This window comes from Canis lupus, chromosome 19 (assembly GCF_048164855.1).
Source record: "Canis lupus baileyi chromosome 19, mCanLup2.hap1, whole genome shotgun sequence".
Classification (NCBI taxonomy): domain Eukaryota; kingdom Metazoa; phylum Chordata; class Mammalia; order Carnivora; family Canidae; genus Canis; species Canis lupus.
This window is the reverse complement of record NC_132856.1, coordinates 35,607,289-35,626,763: the sequence shown is the minus strand read 5'-3', so window position 1 is coordinate 35,626,763 and position 19,475 is coordinate 35,607,289. Positions and strand designations below refer to the sequence as shown.

Here is a 19,475-nt window from a genome sequence, read left to right as displayed (position 1 = left end):
TGAGAACTCTAGCATTAATAACCATAAAAACGACACCACCACCAAAAGATCCAGGTAAGATCCTTCTTTGCAGTCCAGTCAAACTGACCAAATTGGGCACATCCAGACCCAAGAAAAATAACTCAGAATTAACCACTTGGACAAAAAAGTAGATTTTCCTCCACGTGGTTCCCTGTCAACTGTACTCTCTCATTTCTGCTCTGCCCATCTAGAAGAGCTCTCTGTTATCTGCATCACCAATACTGTTGCATCTAAAGAGCCAAGATATGGAAGCACAAAAGCAACCTAAATGTTCATCCATAGATGAACATGTGAGATAAAGAAAATGTGAGATATATACATACATATTCCTTTATATATAAATAATATAAATAATATCCCATTATATATATATATATATATATATATATATATATATATATATGAATAAGATCTTGCCATTTGGGACAACCTAAAGGTATAATGCTAAGTAAAGTCAGTCAGTCAGAGAAAGACAAATACCATATGATTTTACTCATATGTGGAAATTAAGAAACAGAACAAATAAAAAAAGAGACCAAAAAACAGACACTTAAATACAGAGAACAAACCGGCAGTCACCAGAAGGGAGGTGGATGGAGAGAGACGAGTGAAATAGGTGAAGGAGATTAAAAGTACACTTATCTTGATGAGCACTGAGTAATGTACAGAATTGCTGAATCATTACACTATACACTTGAAATTAATATAACATAGTCAATTCTACTTGAATAAATAAATAATAAAGCCACATTATGACTTCTGGGAGAATGATTCATATTGCTTTGCACACCAGAGTAGAAGTTTCCAGAGAAATGTGAGATGGCAGGGCTGTGATTAGCTCATATGGCATCTTTGTGCAAATTATAAAAGGAAGTCCCTTCCTCAAGACACCTTACTTCTGGCTTCCCAAAAACTGTTGCAATATGATTTTGCTGGAACAAGGGGTTATCTTGCCATCTTCTAAAAAACTCATAATGTATATGCAAATCTATAAGGTCCATGATATACATGGCACCTTCAGAGTTGTACAGTGCCCAATCTACACAGTTGTACATTGATTCTGGACCATGTCTCTTCATCCTCCTTAAATCATAGTATTTCCAATATAAACTACTTGTGATCTGCCTAAAAATAGTCCTGATAAGTCAAGTTCATATATTGCTTGTGTGGGCATATGGTTACATGTGTGCATGTATGTACCCATGTTATATATTATTTTTGTAATGAATTTTGAAAAGAAAACAGAAAGAGACAGAGAGAGAATTATCTGTCAGGTTAGATTACTGGCCCAAAGCTATGAGAACAGCTATTCTTGATAGAATAAATAAGAAATTTAAAAATACATGCTTTTATACAAGGCAATGTCATGATGGGAAAAAGAGGAAAGGGGGATAATTTGGAGTCCCATACCAAACAATTTATTCCCAAGGCAAAATTATTTATTCTTACCCTGCATGATCAAAAATTTTACTAATGATCATAAAAATAATTGCCCCATTTCAAAATACACTCACTATATAGCACAGGAATAAAGTTTTTACCATGTGAGCTTCTTCCTTAAATAGTTTTACATTTAGCTGCCATCAACTTCACCTTTCCCACCTTTAGATTCTGGCCTCTAAATGAGACCATTAAGAGTTCACAAGGCCCAGGATAATGGGTTTTCCAGAAACGGGATCCCAGTTTCCTAAGCAATGGGAAGGCCAGACCACAGGAGCCACAGCTTAAAGAAAGTAAATAATTCAAAAATAAAGATCTGTAAACAGGCAGATTTTTTTATGGCCCGCTCTACTTACAGAGCACTGACTCAGACGAATTGCTTTTCCTCATCCTCTTATATCATCACTACAAGTAACAGTAAGTGCAACAAGGCCAAGAAAAACAGCTTTATAAAGAAAGGGAAGGAAGCCAGCCCAGTGAGATTCTAATAATGGCCAGGTGCCCTTTTCTCCACTTGAGCTGGATTCTCTCCCTCTATTCTCACAACACAGAAGGTTTTCTTAGTCCCATTTTATAGAGGAGTAAGCCAAGTCTCAGAGACGTTGAACAACTTGCCTAAGGTCACACAGCTATTAACGGTAAGCCATTTCTGACTGCAGAGTTCTTGCCTTTCTGCTATACCACACTGCCCTGAGGGAGAGTTTTAGGTCAGCACTTCCCAAAACTTTCATGTGGTCACAGATATCCTGCAGATCTTGTTTTAAAACAGATTCTGATTCCAGAGGCCTGGAGCAGAGCCTGAGATGCTGCATTTCTAACTGTAGTTGCTGGACCACACTTGGAGTAACAAGGTTTTTGACCAGAGGTTCTCAACTGGGGACAATTTTTCCCCTCAAGGGACACCTGGCAATTTCTGGGGATTTCTGATTGTCACAACTGGGGATGGTAATGTTACTGGATTTTGTAGGTACAGATCAGGGATGTTGCTAAACATTCTACAACATACAGGATCGCCCTCGCTCCCAACAAAGAATTATCCATCCCAGAATGTCAACACTGACTCAGTTGAGAAACTCTGCTTTAGAGGTCCCAAGTTCACTTAAAGCTGCTGTAGTTTTGCAAACTTGCACTGGGGTCAAAGGTAGCTCCAGTATTTCAAAAATTTTCCTTAAAGTCTGATAGAAAAGTTCATAGCATACAACTGATGGCTAGAGTATGATGAGGTTTCATTTCCTCAAAAATATTCCACCATCATACTGAAGAAAATCAAATCAGCTGATTAAAAGAAGGGTTTTACAAATTGCCTGGAGTTTCTACAAGGTCCTTGTTTCATAGCACTAGAGTTCACAATTGAAAAGCAAAAGATAAGATTATTTTTAGATGCAAATTTTATAATTTCCTGTTCTGGCAGTTCAAACACTTACCCTGTTGACAAGAATCACATGAAACCATCTCTCACTATTCAGCATTAGTTTTTGCTACCAACCATCAACATTGATAGGACAATGCAGTGCTTTGCACCCAGCATCCACTTAATTCCCAAAACTCAGTAAAGAAACCAGTTATTCATCTAGATCTTTAATATTTATAGCACCAAAAATCTAGATCAATTTTAATATATTTTTACTGAAATAGTCATACTTTATTGTCTTCAAATGTTATTTTGTTTGATTATAGCATATGCTTTAAGAAAACTGTACATTAAAAAAAACAAAACTATACATTTGACTATAATGGGGTAAATTAAGGTATAGTTAAAATCATATAGTTTTTTCAGGGAGGCCAGGGGTCTAAGAAAAATATGAAATGTGTCACATCCTATGGGATTCCTACCGTATACGAAGGACAGTGCCAGATCCTATGGATGTTCTTCGTCTGGATATTCACAGTCAAATAAATGGATATTTAATCATTTCTATGAGAAATAAGCACAGGCAGGGACCCTAATTCAGTCTAGGGTGAGAGAGAGTAAAAGTGAGGACTTCTGAGAAGTAACACCTGGGCTGAATAATACAGGACAAATCAAGGTTGGTCAGGTAAAGATGGAGGAGAACAGGTACGCAGACACTAAGGGGAACCACACAAACACAGGCATAGAGCCCACAGGCTGGTTATTGAGCAAAGCAGAGTTTAAGGTGACTGAAGCAGAGGGGAGATAAAGAGCAAGAAACAAGACTGGAAAAGCATGGCAGGGATGTGAACCAGGTTCAGGAATTTGTACTTTGTTCTCCTGGCAATGGAAGATATGAAAAGGATAAACATGCATTTTCAAAGATGACTATGATAGCAGTGTGAAGAAGGAACTATAAGAGGAGACTAGTTAGTAGGATCAGGTCAAAGGTAAGAGCAATGGAATAGAAAAGCCACAGGCAGATCTAAAAGTCTATAGAGAGAATAAACAAGATTTAGTGATACAGTGGCTATAAGGGATGTGGTAGGCTGAATAATAGTTCCCCAAAGATGGCCACATCCTAATCTCCCAAACCTGTGTTTATGTTAACGTACATGGCAAAAAAAAAAAAAAAAAGGCTCTAAAGATACAATTAAGTTAAGTATTTTGGGATGAGAAGATTATCCCAGATTATCTGGGTGGGCCCAATGTAAGCATAAGGGTCCTCCTAAGAGGAAGGTGGGAGAGTCAATCAGAGGGAAGGAAATGTAACAACAGAAGCAGAGGTCATAGAAAGAGAGATTTAAGGATCTAGGAAGGGGCCACGAGCCAAGGATTGCAGCTGGCTTCTGAAGGCTGTGAAAAGCAAGGAAATGAATTCTCCCCTAGAGCCTCCAGAAAGGACACAGGCTTGCCAACACACTGATTTTAGCACAGTGAAATTGACTTCAGACTTCTAACCCCCAGAACTGTATGAGAATAAATTTACACATAAGCCACTAAGTTTGTGGTAATATGTTACAGCAGTAATAGGAAACTAATATAGGAGTGATAGAGAAAGAGAAATTGATGATAACTCCCAGTATCTGGCTTGGGTAGGGAGCTAAACAGCAAGACAAAGATACAGGAGGAAGAACAGTTGGAAGACAAGAAGTTCCAGTCTGAGCAGGCTAAGTTTAAGACGTCTCTGCAACCTACAAGATGCTCACTAGAAAGTTCATAGATGGCCCCGATGCTCAGGACAGAGCTCCAGACTGGGGATGGAATCTTCCACACGTTTGGTACCCAGTATATGTTTAATAAGGCCTACTGGATTTTCATCTTCTTTTAATAAAAATGTTGGAGGCAGGAAAATTACCACTACTATATAATGGATCTAAAATACACAATGAGGAATAATTATTTCCATAGGCAAGAATGAGACAGTGGAAAGAATTCTATTCAAATTCCAACTCAAACATGGTAGAACATGGTAGCAATGTTACCCTGCAAAAGTCACACCTATTTGTGCCTCAGTTTCCTTATCTGTAAAGGGAGGATAAATCCAAACTCAGATTAAATGCATAATGAGTGACTGGCACTTAGTTGAGTGTCAAGCACAAAGTAAGTGCTCAATAAAGGGTAGCTATTATATAAGTATTTCTTATGCACAACTCATTAAAAACATTTTGACGAATCATTAGAATTTTTATGTCATCCCAAAAGTAGTAACAACTTCTATTTTATTCTTTCATTCCCCAGTCATTCTCTATAGACATCAAACACTTTAGTCATTAAAGATATATAAGAGGCAGATGTGTATCAATAATGATAAACCCATTCTGTTAGCACCTACTGTGTGCCAGGTGCTGATAATATTAAAGATGAGTAAGATGTGATTCCTACTCTCAAGGAATGCACAATCTTCAGCAGAGATATAGACAGGTAGATAGATATATAGATATATAGAGATAAATATATAAAGATATCAAACTAACATTTATTGAGCACCTACTATGTGCCAACTCTTACATGTATTCGTGCATTACATATAATTCACCTAATACATGCATTACATTTAAGTTTATTCAAACCCAGTGAACTAGATGTTTAGCATACAATGTAATTTACAACACTGGAGCACTTACAAAGTGAACCCAGGATGATGGAGAGAAGGTCACTCTGAAGTTTGGACTGCTTGGTACAAACATTTGTGCCCCAACAAGTGACCTGTAAAATGTCACCAGATGAGGTTTTATTCTGAAGAGAGAAGTCAATGATTCATAAAAGGAGCATGGACTTGCTTTACAAGAAGACCAACTGATGTGACCATAACTCTTACTTATCCTCTCTTCACCTTTCTTCAAAGAAACATAAATGACATTTGTTGAGCCAAGCCCTGCACAAAGTGCTTAGTATAGGTCATTTCATTTGAGACCAAAGAATAAACCTACACAGGTGGATGAAAAGGTTTTACAGGAAGCAGAGAAAACTGCTGATTAAAATTATATTAGGCCAGAAGTCTCCTATAAATTTCACTAGCATTCTTAGGTCTCTTGCAAAAGCCCAGAACTTCTACTTGGAACATAACAAGAAAGACAATTAACTGCATAAAACAATTCAGATGAAAACACAAAGGGAAGAAAATGATTGAGGTTAAAATAAAAGAGAAGGAAATCAACATAATGAGAGAAAGAATAAGATTTTAAATGAAGTCATAATATGAGCCAGATCAGAAACCCATATAGAAAAGGAAAGTTTCAAAGGAAACAAATCAGAGAGACAGAGAGGAAGTGTGTGGAAAGAAATGACTTAAAGTTATTTTGACCTTCTATAGAACAGTAGGTACAACAGTTCTCACCTCTGAGGTCAAGTTCCCTGTGAGGTCTTAGGCAAGCTACTTAGCTACCCTGATGAAATAATGGGACAATGTCAGCACCTACACCTCACGAGGTTGCTCTGAGGAGCAACTGAGTTACAGCATTCAGCTCAGTGCCTGCACTAGAAAGCCTTCTATCTTTTAAGTAGTGGCAACAACAACGATGATTGATGCTATTAACAGCACCCTGTCAGGGCCTCCCATGGTGAGACACCATCAACCTTTCTCTATCCATGTGATAGCCCTCAAACAGACCATGCCACACATATTTCTCAAGAGGCTCCTGTGATTTCAGAAATGTGGTCATTTTAGACCATTCTTCTTGAGTCCTCTAACATTTGTGCTTGTGAGGCAACCAAGCAAAAAGCCAGCATGCAAAGATAACCACAGCTTACAAACATGAGTTCTTCAAAGAGATTTCATGTCTTCTGGGGAATCCTGTGTCATCACATATCAGAAGTCCCCGCTCGGCATAAGCATCCTCAAATCTCCACTAAACTCTCGTGATCCCTCTCCCTATAACAATTGCTCAAGAGGCAGCCTAAGAATATCCATTGAGGTTAGCACATGGCAGGTTTTTCAGGTGTCTCAAGCCTCCAGTGTGGAATTGGCAAAGATCCAGTCATGTGCAACATTCTGTCTTCTAAAGCAACTAAAGCTTGAGTCCTTAAAACCATCTAAATCTTGACATGCATCATAAAAGTATTGCAACAGAGACTGTTGGCAGGAACACCACTGGGTATCATGAAGCCATGGTGGAAAACCTACATTAAGTGTATTTCTGCTGTCTCAGGCACAGTCAGGTTTTGCCTCTTCCTTGCTGTATGGACTCTAACAGAAGGAAAAATATCTCCACTGCCCTTTAAAAGAAAATCACCTTGCAATGCATTTCTGTTTAGATGTGGATGGAAAAAGCAATGCTTTAAAGATCATTTGTCTGAACCAGGACTAATCTCCAGCATGCTAAAAAGTGCTCACAGGTGGTGAGGGAGCTCTTGATTCCAGGTTCAAGTAATTAAATCTAAAGAGGTTTTCTTTTTAGCAACTATTAAGAGAAATATGTTTAAGTCTGGCCAAGAAATATAAAAAGAAAGTGGTACTAATAAACCCAAAAGAAGCTAATGGTTAGAGAAGCAGCTAATCTCCATAAATAGGTTTCTGAGTGGGGTAGGTATTGAGTGTTGATAAAACATTTCCTTTGTATATGTATGCTACAGTTGAAGAACACAGAAACCCTGCCACTCATCAGTGGAATTCTCTGGGAGAAGAGAACTTTCCTCCATTAATAACTTTTAAAAGCATGCACTAATTCATGCTGGCATCCAAATTCTCCCATCAAACTTCATTAAGTGATTGAGCTGAGTTCAAATATATACACAAGATAAAAAGAAAAAGTCAAGTCTAGAGAAAACTGGGGAAGGGAAAAAGTGAACAAAATCCCATAGTCTAAACTTAAAATTTTAGAGTTAGGAAAAGAGGGCAAAACTAGAGAACTTGGTCAAGTGGGTCAAAAAATAAAGGTTTCAGTTGCATGAAAAGCCAAATATGAGTTCAGACTTTTTAGTGTGATATACATAAATACTTGCTGCTATTTTAATATTTGCCTTTACTTGAGATTTCATAGGAATCTGCCTGAGGCAAGATTTTTTAATAGTAATAATAAAAATACTTAATAGTACTTAGAGCAAAGCATGTGTGGTCATGATGTTTTAAAGAAGAGAAAGAAAAGGTAATTCTGAACATCTGTACTACATTTCCACACGATAAAACTACCACACTCCAAAATTATTCTGAAGTTTGGTGGAGCTGGGAAAGGGTGGATAAGCAGTTCATGTAGAGAAATGTTTATTGAAAAAACAGAAAGGGAGACTCAGAGGCCATTTTGAGGAAAGCAGGGACGACAACCTTTACCGTAAAACAGAACTGCTGATTAATAGTAAGAGTCCACTGGTCAAAAAAGCAAAGTTATGTGTCTTCTCAGATCTATAATTATTACCTCTAAAAATACTCCTGAGAATCAAACATCTTTTATTTTCACAAAGTCCAGCTTTCCCAAGTGGTATCTCAGATCAGAACACTACCTCCAGCCCCTCCCTTAGATTTATTTTCTAGGACTTTCCTAATTCCCAGCCCTACCTTTCCTGAGAGGGAAGGCGGGGGTAGTAATAGGTAGCTGCTTCTTCTATCTCTCTCTCTCTTTCTGTCACACAAACACACACACACACACACACACACACACACACACACACCACTTCTGTTTCTTTTCAGACTCAAGCCCCCACCTCCACTCAGCACATCTGTTTCCTAGTTCAATCCCCTGCAGGCAGTCTTTGGGTCAAGAATTATCATGACTGGGCTGCCCTTCCTCAGTAAAACAGTTTCAAGCAGGTGGGGCTGGGAATTACTGTATTTTGCCACAGCCACAGGCCAGCCACCAGAAGGATGTGTCAATCACTACACCAGCAGTTCACAACCTGTGTGATTTTGGCCTCCTCCCGGAGATATTCTGCAATGTCTGGAGACATTTTTCGTTGTCACAACTGGGGGAAGAGGAAAGGTGCTATTTGTATGTAGTGGATAGAGGCCCAGAATGATGCTACACATCCTACAATGCACAGGACAACCCCCACGACAAAGAATTATCCTGTTCCAAACGTCAGTAGTGCTGAGATTGCTGTGAGCTACACCAAAGAAGCAAAATATCAAAAATAGGCTACACCAAAGAAACCATGGGCTACACCAAAGAAGCAAAATATCAAAAATAGGCAGGGTCTTCCCCCAACACTAAATATGCTCAAACAGCTGACAACCTGGCCCACATGTGACCTAAACAGATCTGACTGCCTTAGAAACGGAAGGAAGGGAAGAGGGTGGTAAAGGGATTTCTCAGTTGTCATTCTGACCAGGCCCTGGTTTTACCTGATTAAGAATACTTTCCACAGGAAAACCAAACAAATCTACGGTACACCAATGATTACTATGTGTATCTTTTAACATGATTTATATATACATGGACAGTTTCTTTTTCTGGCCAGTTCCTCTAAAGCAGCCACAGATTTAATAAAGCATTGTATAAGGCCTAAAAAGCATCAGTAAGCACAGGCATTTAAAGAAAAAGAAAAAAAAAAAAAAAAAGGAGGAGGATTTGGAAACTGTGTTTTAATTAGGAATTCCTGATTCCTTTGGAGTTTGAATGGCTATCTAAAATTCTCTAGCATTTTATAGGTTAGTGAATTCTTCCCACATAATCCCTTTGTAACCCACAGGTTACCTCCCCTACACCCACCATTCCTGAAAGAGCTGCAGACTTTCATGGTAACTGGCAATGCTCAAGGTGCAACATCTCTGGAGATGAAAATCACCAGCCTAATCATGGTAAGGGAAATACAGGCAGAAATGACAGAAAAAAAATACTGTCTACTCATTTAAAAAAAAATAGTCAAAAGCTCTACACAAACTGTCAGATTTGATAATATAAATAAAACTAATTGCACATATGCTTTTTACCCAACATCTTGATTCAAAAACTGTTTATTTATCATCTGATTCAGGAGTCATCACAATTTTTTTAAATGGCCAAGTAGTAAATATTTTAGGCTTTGAGGGCTAGGAGGTAAAATCAAAAGAGGTTTTCTTTTTAGCAACTATTTAGATATTATATACATATCTGTATCTATTTAGGATATTATATACTTACATAACCATTTCAAATATAACCATCTAAAAGATAAAAACCATTCTTAATTCCCAGGCCATAAAAAAAAAACATGGTGAACCACACATGCCCCACAAGCTCTAGTGTGCCCACTCTTGATCTAATTGAGTAATAAATCTTCAAGTTTTTCTAAAGGCTCACTCATCTTTCTTTCTTTTTCCTTTTTTTCTATAAGCCACCCATATATAATTATATCTTTCCTTTATTAAGGACGATTTGATTCCTACTTTGTATAAGTCACAACTGCTGTAAACTATAAGTCAATCGTAGGAATCGCCCAGCAAGCATTCACATTGCCTTATGTAACCTTCTACCCAAAAGATTTAAGACACTCAACATATGTGCCAAAGTTTCCCCTTTCACATCCAAGCCAGAGTGTGTGGGAAAGTAGATTTTGCTTTACTAAATTTTAGCCACCTAGAAGAACAATGAAATGGGGCACTTATCAGGAGGTTATAAATACAGTTTTAATGTCTCACACTGACAGAGAAACCCAAAATACTTAACAAAAAGTAAATAAAAAGTAAAGTCAGTTTGGGGAAACAAAGCATTTCTTTTAGGCATGAAATAATGATACAGTTAAAACACTGAAAAAGAAGACTAACTTTGAACAGATAAAATAGGGAAGGTCCATCTCTAAGAACCTCCTATTTTCTCCTTATTCTCCATTCACAAAAAGTCATCTATTCCCTAGTAATTCATGGCCTAGACATACAGTACTATTCTTCTTCATATTTGAAGCTTGTACTTTAACTTTCATGAGCCACAGATGGACTGAGGAGATCCAGCTGTGATACTGTATTCTCTGTGGCACTGTTTAACTCTTCCACTGCTCAGTGACCTCACAGATTTATACAGTCCTGAATTCAACAGGCCCTGATAAGATGAAGCAAGAAAAAAAAAAAGTCAGAGCCTTTTGCATTATTTTTTTTTTTCCTTTTTTGCACTGACTGAGAAAATATCCCTGAGCAAGTCAGAAGACCAGAATTCTAGTCTCTGGTGTACTCAAGGATTATCCCTGGCAGTGTCAAGGAGTGGTTAGGAACAGATGCCTAGAACCAGCAGGCCTAAACTTAAATCCTAGATCCATCACTACTTGCTCTAAGAAGCTGGACCCGACCCATCACCCCTTTGGGCCACAGACTCCTCATCTGAGAGGCAGGAAACTAACACCCACCTTATAGAATTGTTGGAAGGATTTAGTGGCACTCCCTGGAAATTAAGCTAATGCTCTTGAGTGCCCAGTAAATGTTACTTATCATTACTTCCTAATCTCTCTGAGCTTCTTCCCTCACAAGTTTACTAGGAGCATCAGAGGAAAACATCAAAACAGAGTGTGTTCTATGAACTATGAAGCCTCCTTAATATGTAAGGTATTGGCTGACGTTCCATCCAAGACAGGTAGGACCTTGGTATAACTGAGCTGTCTCAATTTCTCATTGTCACGGTTTGTGACCTATCAAAGTATCCACAGTCCTGGTACTTGGAGTACTTTCTCACCTCTGAGGTTTCATTTGTGGTACATGGTTTTACCAAATGTGATAATAATAAATTAGGTCAGCTACCAAAAGAATATTTTTCAAAAAGCACTCACACCCAACATAGAGCAAGAGGACAGGGCAGTGAAAACAGTCATGAGAGTCTCTCCCAGCATAACCACCTGACATTCTCCCTGACCCTGTCACCTCCCCTCACCTCCCTCTACCCTGCCACTTTCTTTTCTCAGTAGGTTCAAAAATGCCTTGTGCCTAACAGCTCCCTGGGGTTCCCTGGGGCTCCACCAGTCTCTTTTACTGTAAAAAGCAATCAATGACCCTCATTAAAATCAATGGGGGGTGGGGGGGGGCAGCCCAGGTGGCTCAGTGGTTTAGCGCCACCTTCAGCCCAGGGTGTGATCCTGGAGTCCCAGGATTGAGTCCCAGGTCGGGCTCCCTGCATGGAGCCTGCTTCTCCCTCTGCCTGTGTCTCTGCCTCTCTCTCTCTCATGAATAAATAAATAAAATCTTTAAAAATAAAAAAACAACATGGGGTAAAACCTCAACCATTTCAAATTAGCATGCAGTGTTCAAACTTTAAAGAATGTATTAGAATTTAAAGATAAGACAAATGATGCTAAACAGAAATGGAAACAGGTGCATTCCCTTTGTCATCAGAAATGTGTGGGTAAAATTATGAAATTCTGCTTTTGAAAGTGTTGTTAATCAGGGTTCAGAGAGAATGCTTTCCTATAGAGATGCTTCATTGGCATTCATCCTGTATGGAGTACTTGGAGAAAATGGAACTCAGTGCAAACAAAGGGAATCTGTACCAAGTTGGCATCAGTCAATGAAAATTCTACATAACCTCAAAAGATATACCACAGTCAAATGTGATATATGCTTACTCAGTGATATGCTTACTCAGAAAAGAGGCATGAAGGAGAAGTATGAATTTCCTAAAGTCACCTCTTAAACAACATGTAAGGTGAAAGACAAGGCAAACTTCGGATGATCACACCAACTGGGGGCTTGGAAGCCACAAATGATCAGGTGTGTGTAAAAACAACAGCAACAACATGACCAATACTCAGAAATGCCTTGTATACTAGGGGAGAACTTCACAGTCATTTCCTCAGCCATGTTCTCAACCCTGGTTGGACAACTCCACCAGGATTTCATTGAACTCAACACATCCGAAGGCTTTCCTCAAGCCTAATACCTCTTGCTGACCACTCCCACTGGCCCACTATCCTACCATTTGCCTGTGCTCAGGCCCACAGAGGCTGTCTGCTCCTCACAGCTCTCAATACTCGGCTCCCAGGTTGTCAAGGTCCTGCCTGGATGTGGAAATGATCTTCCCCTTCAACTTCTGCAGCCACCACCCATATTCAGACTCTTGGTGATCTCAACAACCACATTATCTTTCTAATGTGTCTCCATGTCTCCTCCTCCCAATCCACTATCAATTAGCAATAACAATCTTTTCTGATCATGCCATTCTCTTAGGAAAATTCCTTCAAAGGCTTCCCAGAGCCTACCAAGTAAAAGCAAATACCCTGTGTCACATGTTCAAGGTCTTGAGTGACCTAACCTCAAACCACCACTTCAGCCTCATTTCCTTTCCCTCCTGATGGTGGAGTTTCAACTGCTCCAAACTCATGGCACCCCCAAACGCATCACATTTCCCACCTCTGAGGCTTGGCTCAGATGTCTCTTTTCCAATCGTACTTCATCACCAATGCTGTGTGTTGAAATTCTTTCTGCCTTTGAAGACTAGCTCTGTCATGATGAAGTCAGTGGTCAGTCTCCTACTTCTGAGATGCACAGCATTTAAGTGCCATTTTATGTTCTCTTACTCTACCACCCCAAGAAGTAGTAGCATGTGATGGTGACAAGTATAGACTCTGCAGCCTTCCTGGGTTCTGACCTTGGCTCCATCATTTGCTTTGTGTGACTAGAAATACTTCTTTGTGCCTCAATTTCTTTATCTGTGTGATAGAGATGATAACAACTGATTGATATAGTACAGAACCTGGCACAAAATAAGCCTCAGCAAGTATGAGCTGTTCCTCTTATTGCCCATCTGAATCCTTGAACAAGACCACAAACTTGCCAAGGGTGCTCCCACAGCATCAACAGAGTTTCAAAAAAATGAAAGAAAACTTTCAGTTAGGGTTATACTCAAATTCCTGCTCCACACCAAACACAGATGATACAGAAAACATAAAAAAGCTTGGCACTAGAGTCATTATGAACCACCCCTGCAATATTGGCAAAATAAATCACAGAGAAATTCTCCATCTTTTTTTTTTTTTAAGATTTTATTTATTCATGAGAGACACAGAGAAAGAGAGGCAGAGACACAGGCAGAGGGAGAAGCAGGCTCCATGCAGGGAGCCCAACGTGTGATTTGATCGCAGGTCTCCAGGATCAGGCCCTGGGCTAAAGGCAATGCTAAACTGCTGAGCCACCCCGGCTGACCGCCATTGTTTTTCAACTACTTTTTCACTCTTTCAATTACTGAGCACCTGCAGGAAATATATGAGGCCTGGGAATATGGATGGAACATACTGATCAGGTAAGAAACTTATTTTTAAAAAGAGAGTAATTGTTAGGTTCTATAATATAAATAGGAAATACCTCTTGCAAGAGAGAATATGTAGAATGTTATGTTTAAGTGGTCACTCATGTTTAGGAATATTTTCTGTGATAAGCTTTGAAAAAAATGGTAGAAATAGAACATGTTAAATCTGTAGAATCAGAATTAGAAATGCCTACATCAGCAAAATCATGGTTCAGCCAGCAAAACTGGCAACAAGTTTATGTTACAAAGAAAGAAGCCATATGGTTTTGAGATATGGGACTACGGTGGAGTTTAAAACTTTGGGCAAAGATCATATAGTGGAGGTTTGAGCCATCAGTAAAAGGTTTATGAGCTCAGGAATTTCTAGGTCACACACTCTGCCTAGGTAGATCTCCCACTGCTCCAGGGACAACCTGGGTAAAAAAAAGAGGAAAGCAAGAATTCATGTTGCCTTGCCTCTTTCTCCCTGCCCCAACAGCAGCATAGTGGGAAGCCCAGGCCTAGTCTCCCAGGTTAGTAGCAATTGTGGCCCCCAATGACTTGAGTGCTCTTTAACCCTTGCTACCAAAGATGCCACACGCTGCCCAAAGGGATTAGCATAGGAAATCATGTCAGCAGAACATATACCCTTCCCTTCAAACATCCTACAGTGCAATGAATCCAGAGACTCCTGACTCTCTTCTAGGGACCAGCCAAGAAAATATTAAGGAGAGTGAATATAGGAGGAACTGATATATAAACCCACTTTTTTCTTTAATTAAATCAATAGCATTTTGGGTACTTGATTACCAAAACCTTTACAGGGAACAATATGTTCTGTGCAGAAAAAGCTAGAGAACAAGGTAAACTATTACCACATTCAATAATGTCTTATCAAATCAACCTGTATCCAAAAGCATCCCACGACACTAGTGAGTAATGCTGTGTTTCAGCCAACACTTCGGCTCACATTAGCACATCAGTTGTAGTTTTTGGGCAATGGTTTTGGTCTTCCAAATAAGTTGAGATCATAGTCTTTTTGTTGTTGTTTCCTGCCAGGCAAAGAAGTGGTTTCGCCCTCAGCCTTTTCCAGACCACCGAAAGATAACAAGACACTAAAGCAACCCAACCCTCCCCATGTACAACTCCTGCCAACTCAAAATCTCTTCAAACAATAGGCTACACAAGACTAGTATTTCAGGAGATGGGGTTTATATGAGGCCCAACACCTCTGCCTGAAAATGAATCATAAAACCACTAGCACTCCATTCTCCAGCATTACACCATCTAGCCCCAACCGGGTTGAACCGTGCAAAATGAAAAAGAAATCAGGTACACACTGAACTTAAAACCTCAAGTACATTTTAAATCATGTTTTTGACTCATTTAAATTAACAGAGGTCAGGCTACTTCTTTATTCAAGCCGGGCTATTCTTACTGCTTTAATACCAAGAGCAGTCAGCCACATTTTTCCACTCAAAAGTAAAAAAGTAAAAAAACAAAACAAAAAAAAATAAAATAAAAACCCAGACCCTGACAGAAGAGCATTCTAAAACTCAGTAGAGAATATGGAAATAGCTTATAATAAACTTTGCCTTCTAGAATAACTAATGGAAGAAATTACCCAGTTATTTGGCCATGGGAAAGAACTATTTGTATATTTTTACATGCTTTGCAGATCACAAGTTAAAAGCAGCACTTTTTATTTTCTAGCATAGCTTTTTTCCAAATTTTTTACAAAGAACACCAGTGCAGCAAGACAAAAGCAAGTTAAATAAGTTAGAGAACCTACCCCTTCCTGGGAATGACTGACGCTTGCATATTAAGGAGCCTGAGGAGTCCTACAGTAAACTCTGTGGAATCCAGCATTTCACAAGCTCATTTGCCTCAACAACCCTTTTTCTCTCATAGCACGTTATCAGCATCCCACAAAAAGGCTGTTCTGCAGAGCACATTTTGGAGAAGGTTCCTCTAGAAAAGGGATTTCATGAAACGGTTTAATGGCTGAAACTCTGGAATCAGCCCAATTCAAATACCAGCTTCAGCACTGGGAAGCTGGACAAGCTTCCTTTTTTTTTTTTGGTTTTTTTTTTTTTTGTTTTTTTTTTTTTTTGGACAAGCTTCTTAATGTCCCTTGTCCCTCAGGCCCCCCAGGTAAAATGGCCAAGTAATAGCACCTACCTCCTAGGTACGGATCTTTCCACATGACTAGAACAGTCTTCTGTTTTAGTATATGTGCTGCCGAAGCAAGCACCTGGAACAGTCTTCTGAAAGCTTCTCATGGCCAGTTCCTTTTTTTTTTTTTTAATTTTTTTTTTATTATTATTTATTTATGATAGGCAGACAGTGAGAGAGAGAGGCAGAGACACAGGCAGAGAGAGAAGCAGGCTCCATGCACCGGGAGCCCAACGTGGGATTCGATCCTGGGTCTCCAGGATCGCGCCCTGGGCCAAAGGCAGGCGCCAAACCACTGCGCCACCCAGGGATCCCTGGCCAGTTCCTTTTTATCATTCAGGTCTCAGTTCACAATTTCATTGCCTCCAAGGGGCCTTCCCTGACCACCTGATATCAAGTTGGCCCCACCCAGGTCACTAATTCTTCCTTCTCTTCTTTTTTTCACGATACTTCTCTATTTAACTATTAAATTATGGTTCATCCCCACAACACAATGCTTTAACCCAAAACAGATCTTCAGTAAAGTGCTCACTGAATGGATGAATAACTGAATGCACAAGGTAGTTATGAGAGTTAAATATGAGTCAATGTAAAGCATTCTTCAACATGTCTGACATGTAAGCATCTATCCAGATACTGCTATGAAAATTTCTAATGAATGATGAGTGGTTAAGGAACTCATAATTCTTGCACTATTTAACTTGCCTCTTCTTGCTGCATTGTGGTTAAACATTCAATGTCATTTATTCAGAGATGTGTTGGTAAGTGGGCTTTAGGGATAGGGTAGCAGGGGCGTAGGCCTTGGGAGTAGAAATTTGTTGATTTCCATGGTGTAAATACTCCCACCATGACTGATTTCAAGTCAATGGTTTAAAAGCAGGCTCACAAAATTCCTGAAGCCAGTACATTCCTTCTCTTAGGGAAGGTCCTTTCAAGCCTCCAAGTCTTTTTGTTAAGTTTAAAATGAGATTTTTATATAAAGACACCTTTTCTACACACACCTCGATAATCCAAGAAAAAGGCAATCCTCTGACTTTCATCTGATGCTCAAGGAAACTAGCTATGTATGTTGGGCTGAATTTTCTGTACCACTCTCTGTGGGCTCTCAAACTGATGTTCAAGGCTCTAAACATGATCTATTTCCATGCCAGACCACTGTGAGGGCAAACTAATCTTATAAAACACAAATTGAATTTTGTTTAGATTCATTTAAGTGGAGGCATCCACACAATAGAATCAAGGCACCATCTACTTAGTGCTATCAATGAGAAGAATCTAATAACAGAAAAAGAGTGACTCTGCCTTTACCACAAGACCTCAACATAAAGTCAAGGTCAATGCTGCAGATGGAGGTTTCTCTGGCATCACTGCCCTGCTGTATAATGCAACATGAACCCCTGGCACCCAAAATAAAGCAGCAGCTTTTTTCAACTATGGCAATCTCTAGCCACAGTTCTAAGATAACATAACCAAAATTTCAAAATCCACAGTTGCTCTACATGCAAGTGATTACATGCCAGTAGTTACTGCTTCCCTTCTGTAAACTAAATATAAAGTCTATGGAGAAAGGCAGGAAGAGATTACTTTCTCTCCACTGTACTGGTTATTTATTATTGTGTAACAAATTATTCCCAAATTCAGCAGCTTAAAACAACACACATTTATGATCTCACAGTTGCTGTGAGTCAGGAATCCAGGCACAGCTTTGCTGGGTCCTTTGCTTCATAGTCTCTCACAAACCTGCAATCAAGGTGTCAATCCAGGACCTGTCATCTTATCCGAAGGTTGCACTGGGAAAGGATCCACTTTCAAGCGCACTTTCAAGTAGTTTCAACTACTTTCAAGTAGTTGTTGGCAGTTTTCAGTTCTTTGTGGCTGTTTGAATGAGGGTCTCAGTTCCTCACTAGGTGTTGACTGGAAGGGCTACTCTTAGTCCCTTACCACACTGGCCTCTCTCACATGGCAACTTGCTTCATCAAAGCAGGCAAGTTGAGAACTCAATAGAGTCTGCTAACAAGATGGAAATAACAGTCTTATATAACCTAATCATGTAAGTCACACTGGCATCCATTACCTTCACCATATTCTATTGTTTAGAATCAAATCACTAGGTTCAGCCTATACTCAAGGACATGGATTTACACAAGAGTATGATTTCCAAGAAGTATAAGTCATTAAGGGCCATCTTAGAAGTCTACCCATGATATTCAGCCTCTTAGAATATGAATAAGAAACCCAGGACCAACAAAACATCTCTTTGAGCATCTCTATCCATAACCAAGCCAGTAGTTTCCTAAGCATGCTGTTAATGTCTCATGAAAATAAAACAACAGAGAATAAGCATGGAGGACATGAAGTCTGAAGATACAAAAGTCTGTTCAAATGTTCTAAGTAAATACAATCCACATCAGAGAAAACTCTTGGGAGCATCTGCATTAGCAAGCCCCATCATGGAAGTCATGTTTTCTGAACAACCAAAAAAAAGAAAAAAGAAAAAAGACTCACAGCCGAAAAGGCTGTGAAAAGGTACATAATGCCAAGAAGTCTAACCTGGTTTGAAAGCGAATATCTTTTAGAATTTTTATTTATTGTTATAGAATATCTTTAAAATATACTTAATGCCATTTTATTGTTTCCTATTTTCTGTGAGATCTGCGCCTCCCACAGCATTTTGCCTACATGGTACTTTTGAGAGCCATATCCACCATAGTGGCAAGGAACTGCTATAAAAATTTCAAACCTTGGCTGTCACCCACATTTTTTCTAAGCTCTATCCAACTACATATCCTCAGATATCTAAACATCTCAATAATCAATAGTGGTGGCAGGCCAGAAAATCTGCCTCTGAAGGACTTCAAATAATTTAATCCACTAAGGGTAAAATGCATATTCAGAAAACCTGGGATAGTTTGTTCTAGACAGAAGAAAAGGAAGACAAAGATTATCTGAAAACTAAACGTTCAAAATTGGTCTGCACATTTTACCATTCTTCCTAGAAATATCCACATGCTTTCTGCAAATGCTGCCCTAATTTAGCTATAAAAATATTTAGGTTCATTGTTTTGCTAATCACCTATTTGTTTTGCTCCTTTAGAAGGACGATATTTGATAAACATCTAAAAGTTAGCACTGTACTTAAAAAAACCTGAAACTATGGCCATCTGGGGGAAAACAATTGTAAACCACCTTAGAGTTGGCATGTGCTGCACACACTTGGATTCTGAATACGTGTCAAATAACAATGGAACATATGTGTAGTGAGCAGAGAAAAAAAACTAATGCAAAATTCCAGTTTAAAGGTGATAAGCAGACAAGAAGATTATAAAACAGAGCCA

At 39.1% G+C, this 19,475-nt stretch overlaps 1 protein-coding gene across 25 annotated transcripts in view; it reads right to left on the bottom strand.

The window, feature by feature from the left end:
* Positions 1–19,475, bottom strand: part of ERC2 (ELKS/RAB6-interacting/CAST family member 2) — a 906,960-nt gene that overhangs the window by 715,625 nt on the left and 171,860 nt on the right. The gene's annotated exons all lie outside the window — the stretch shown is intronic.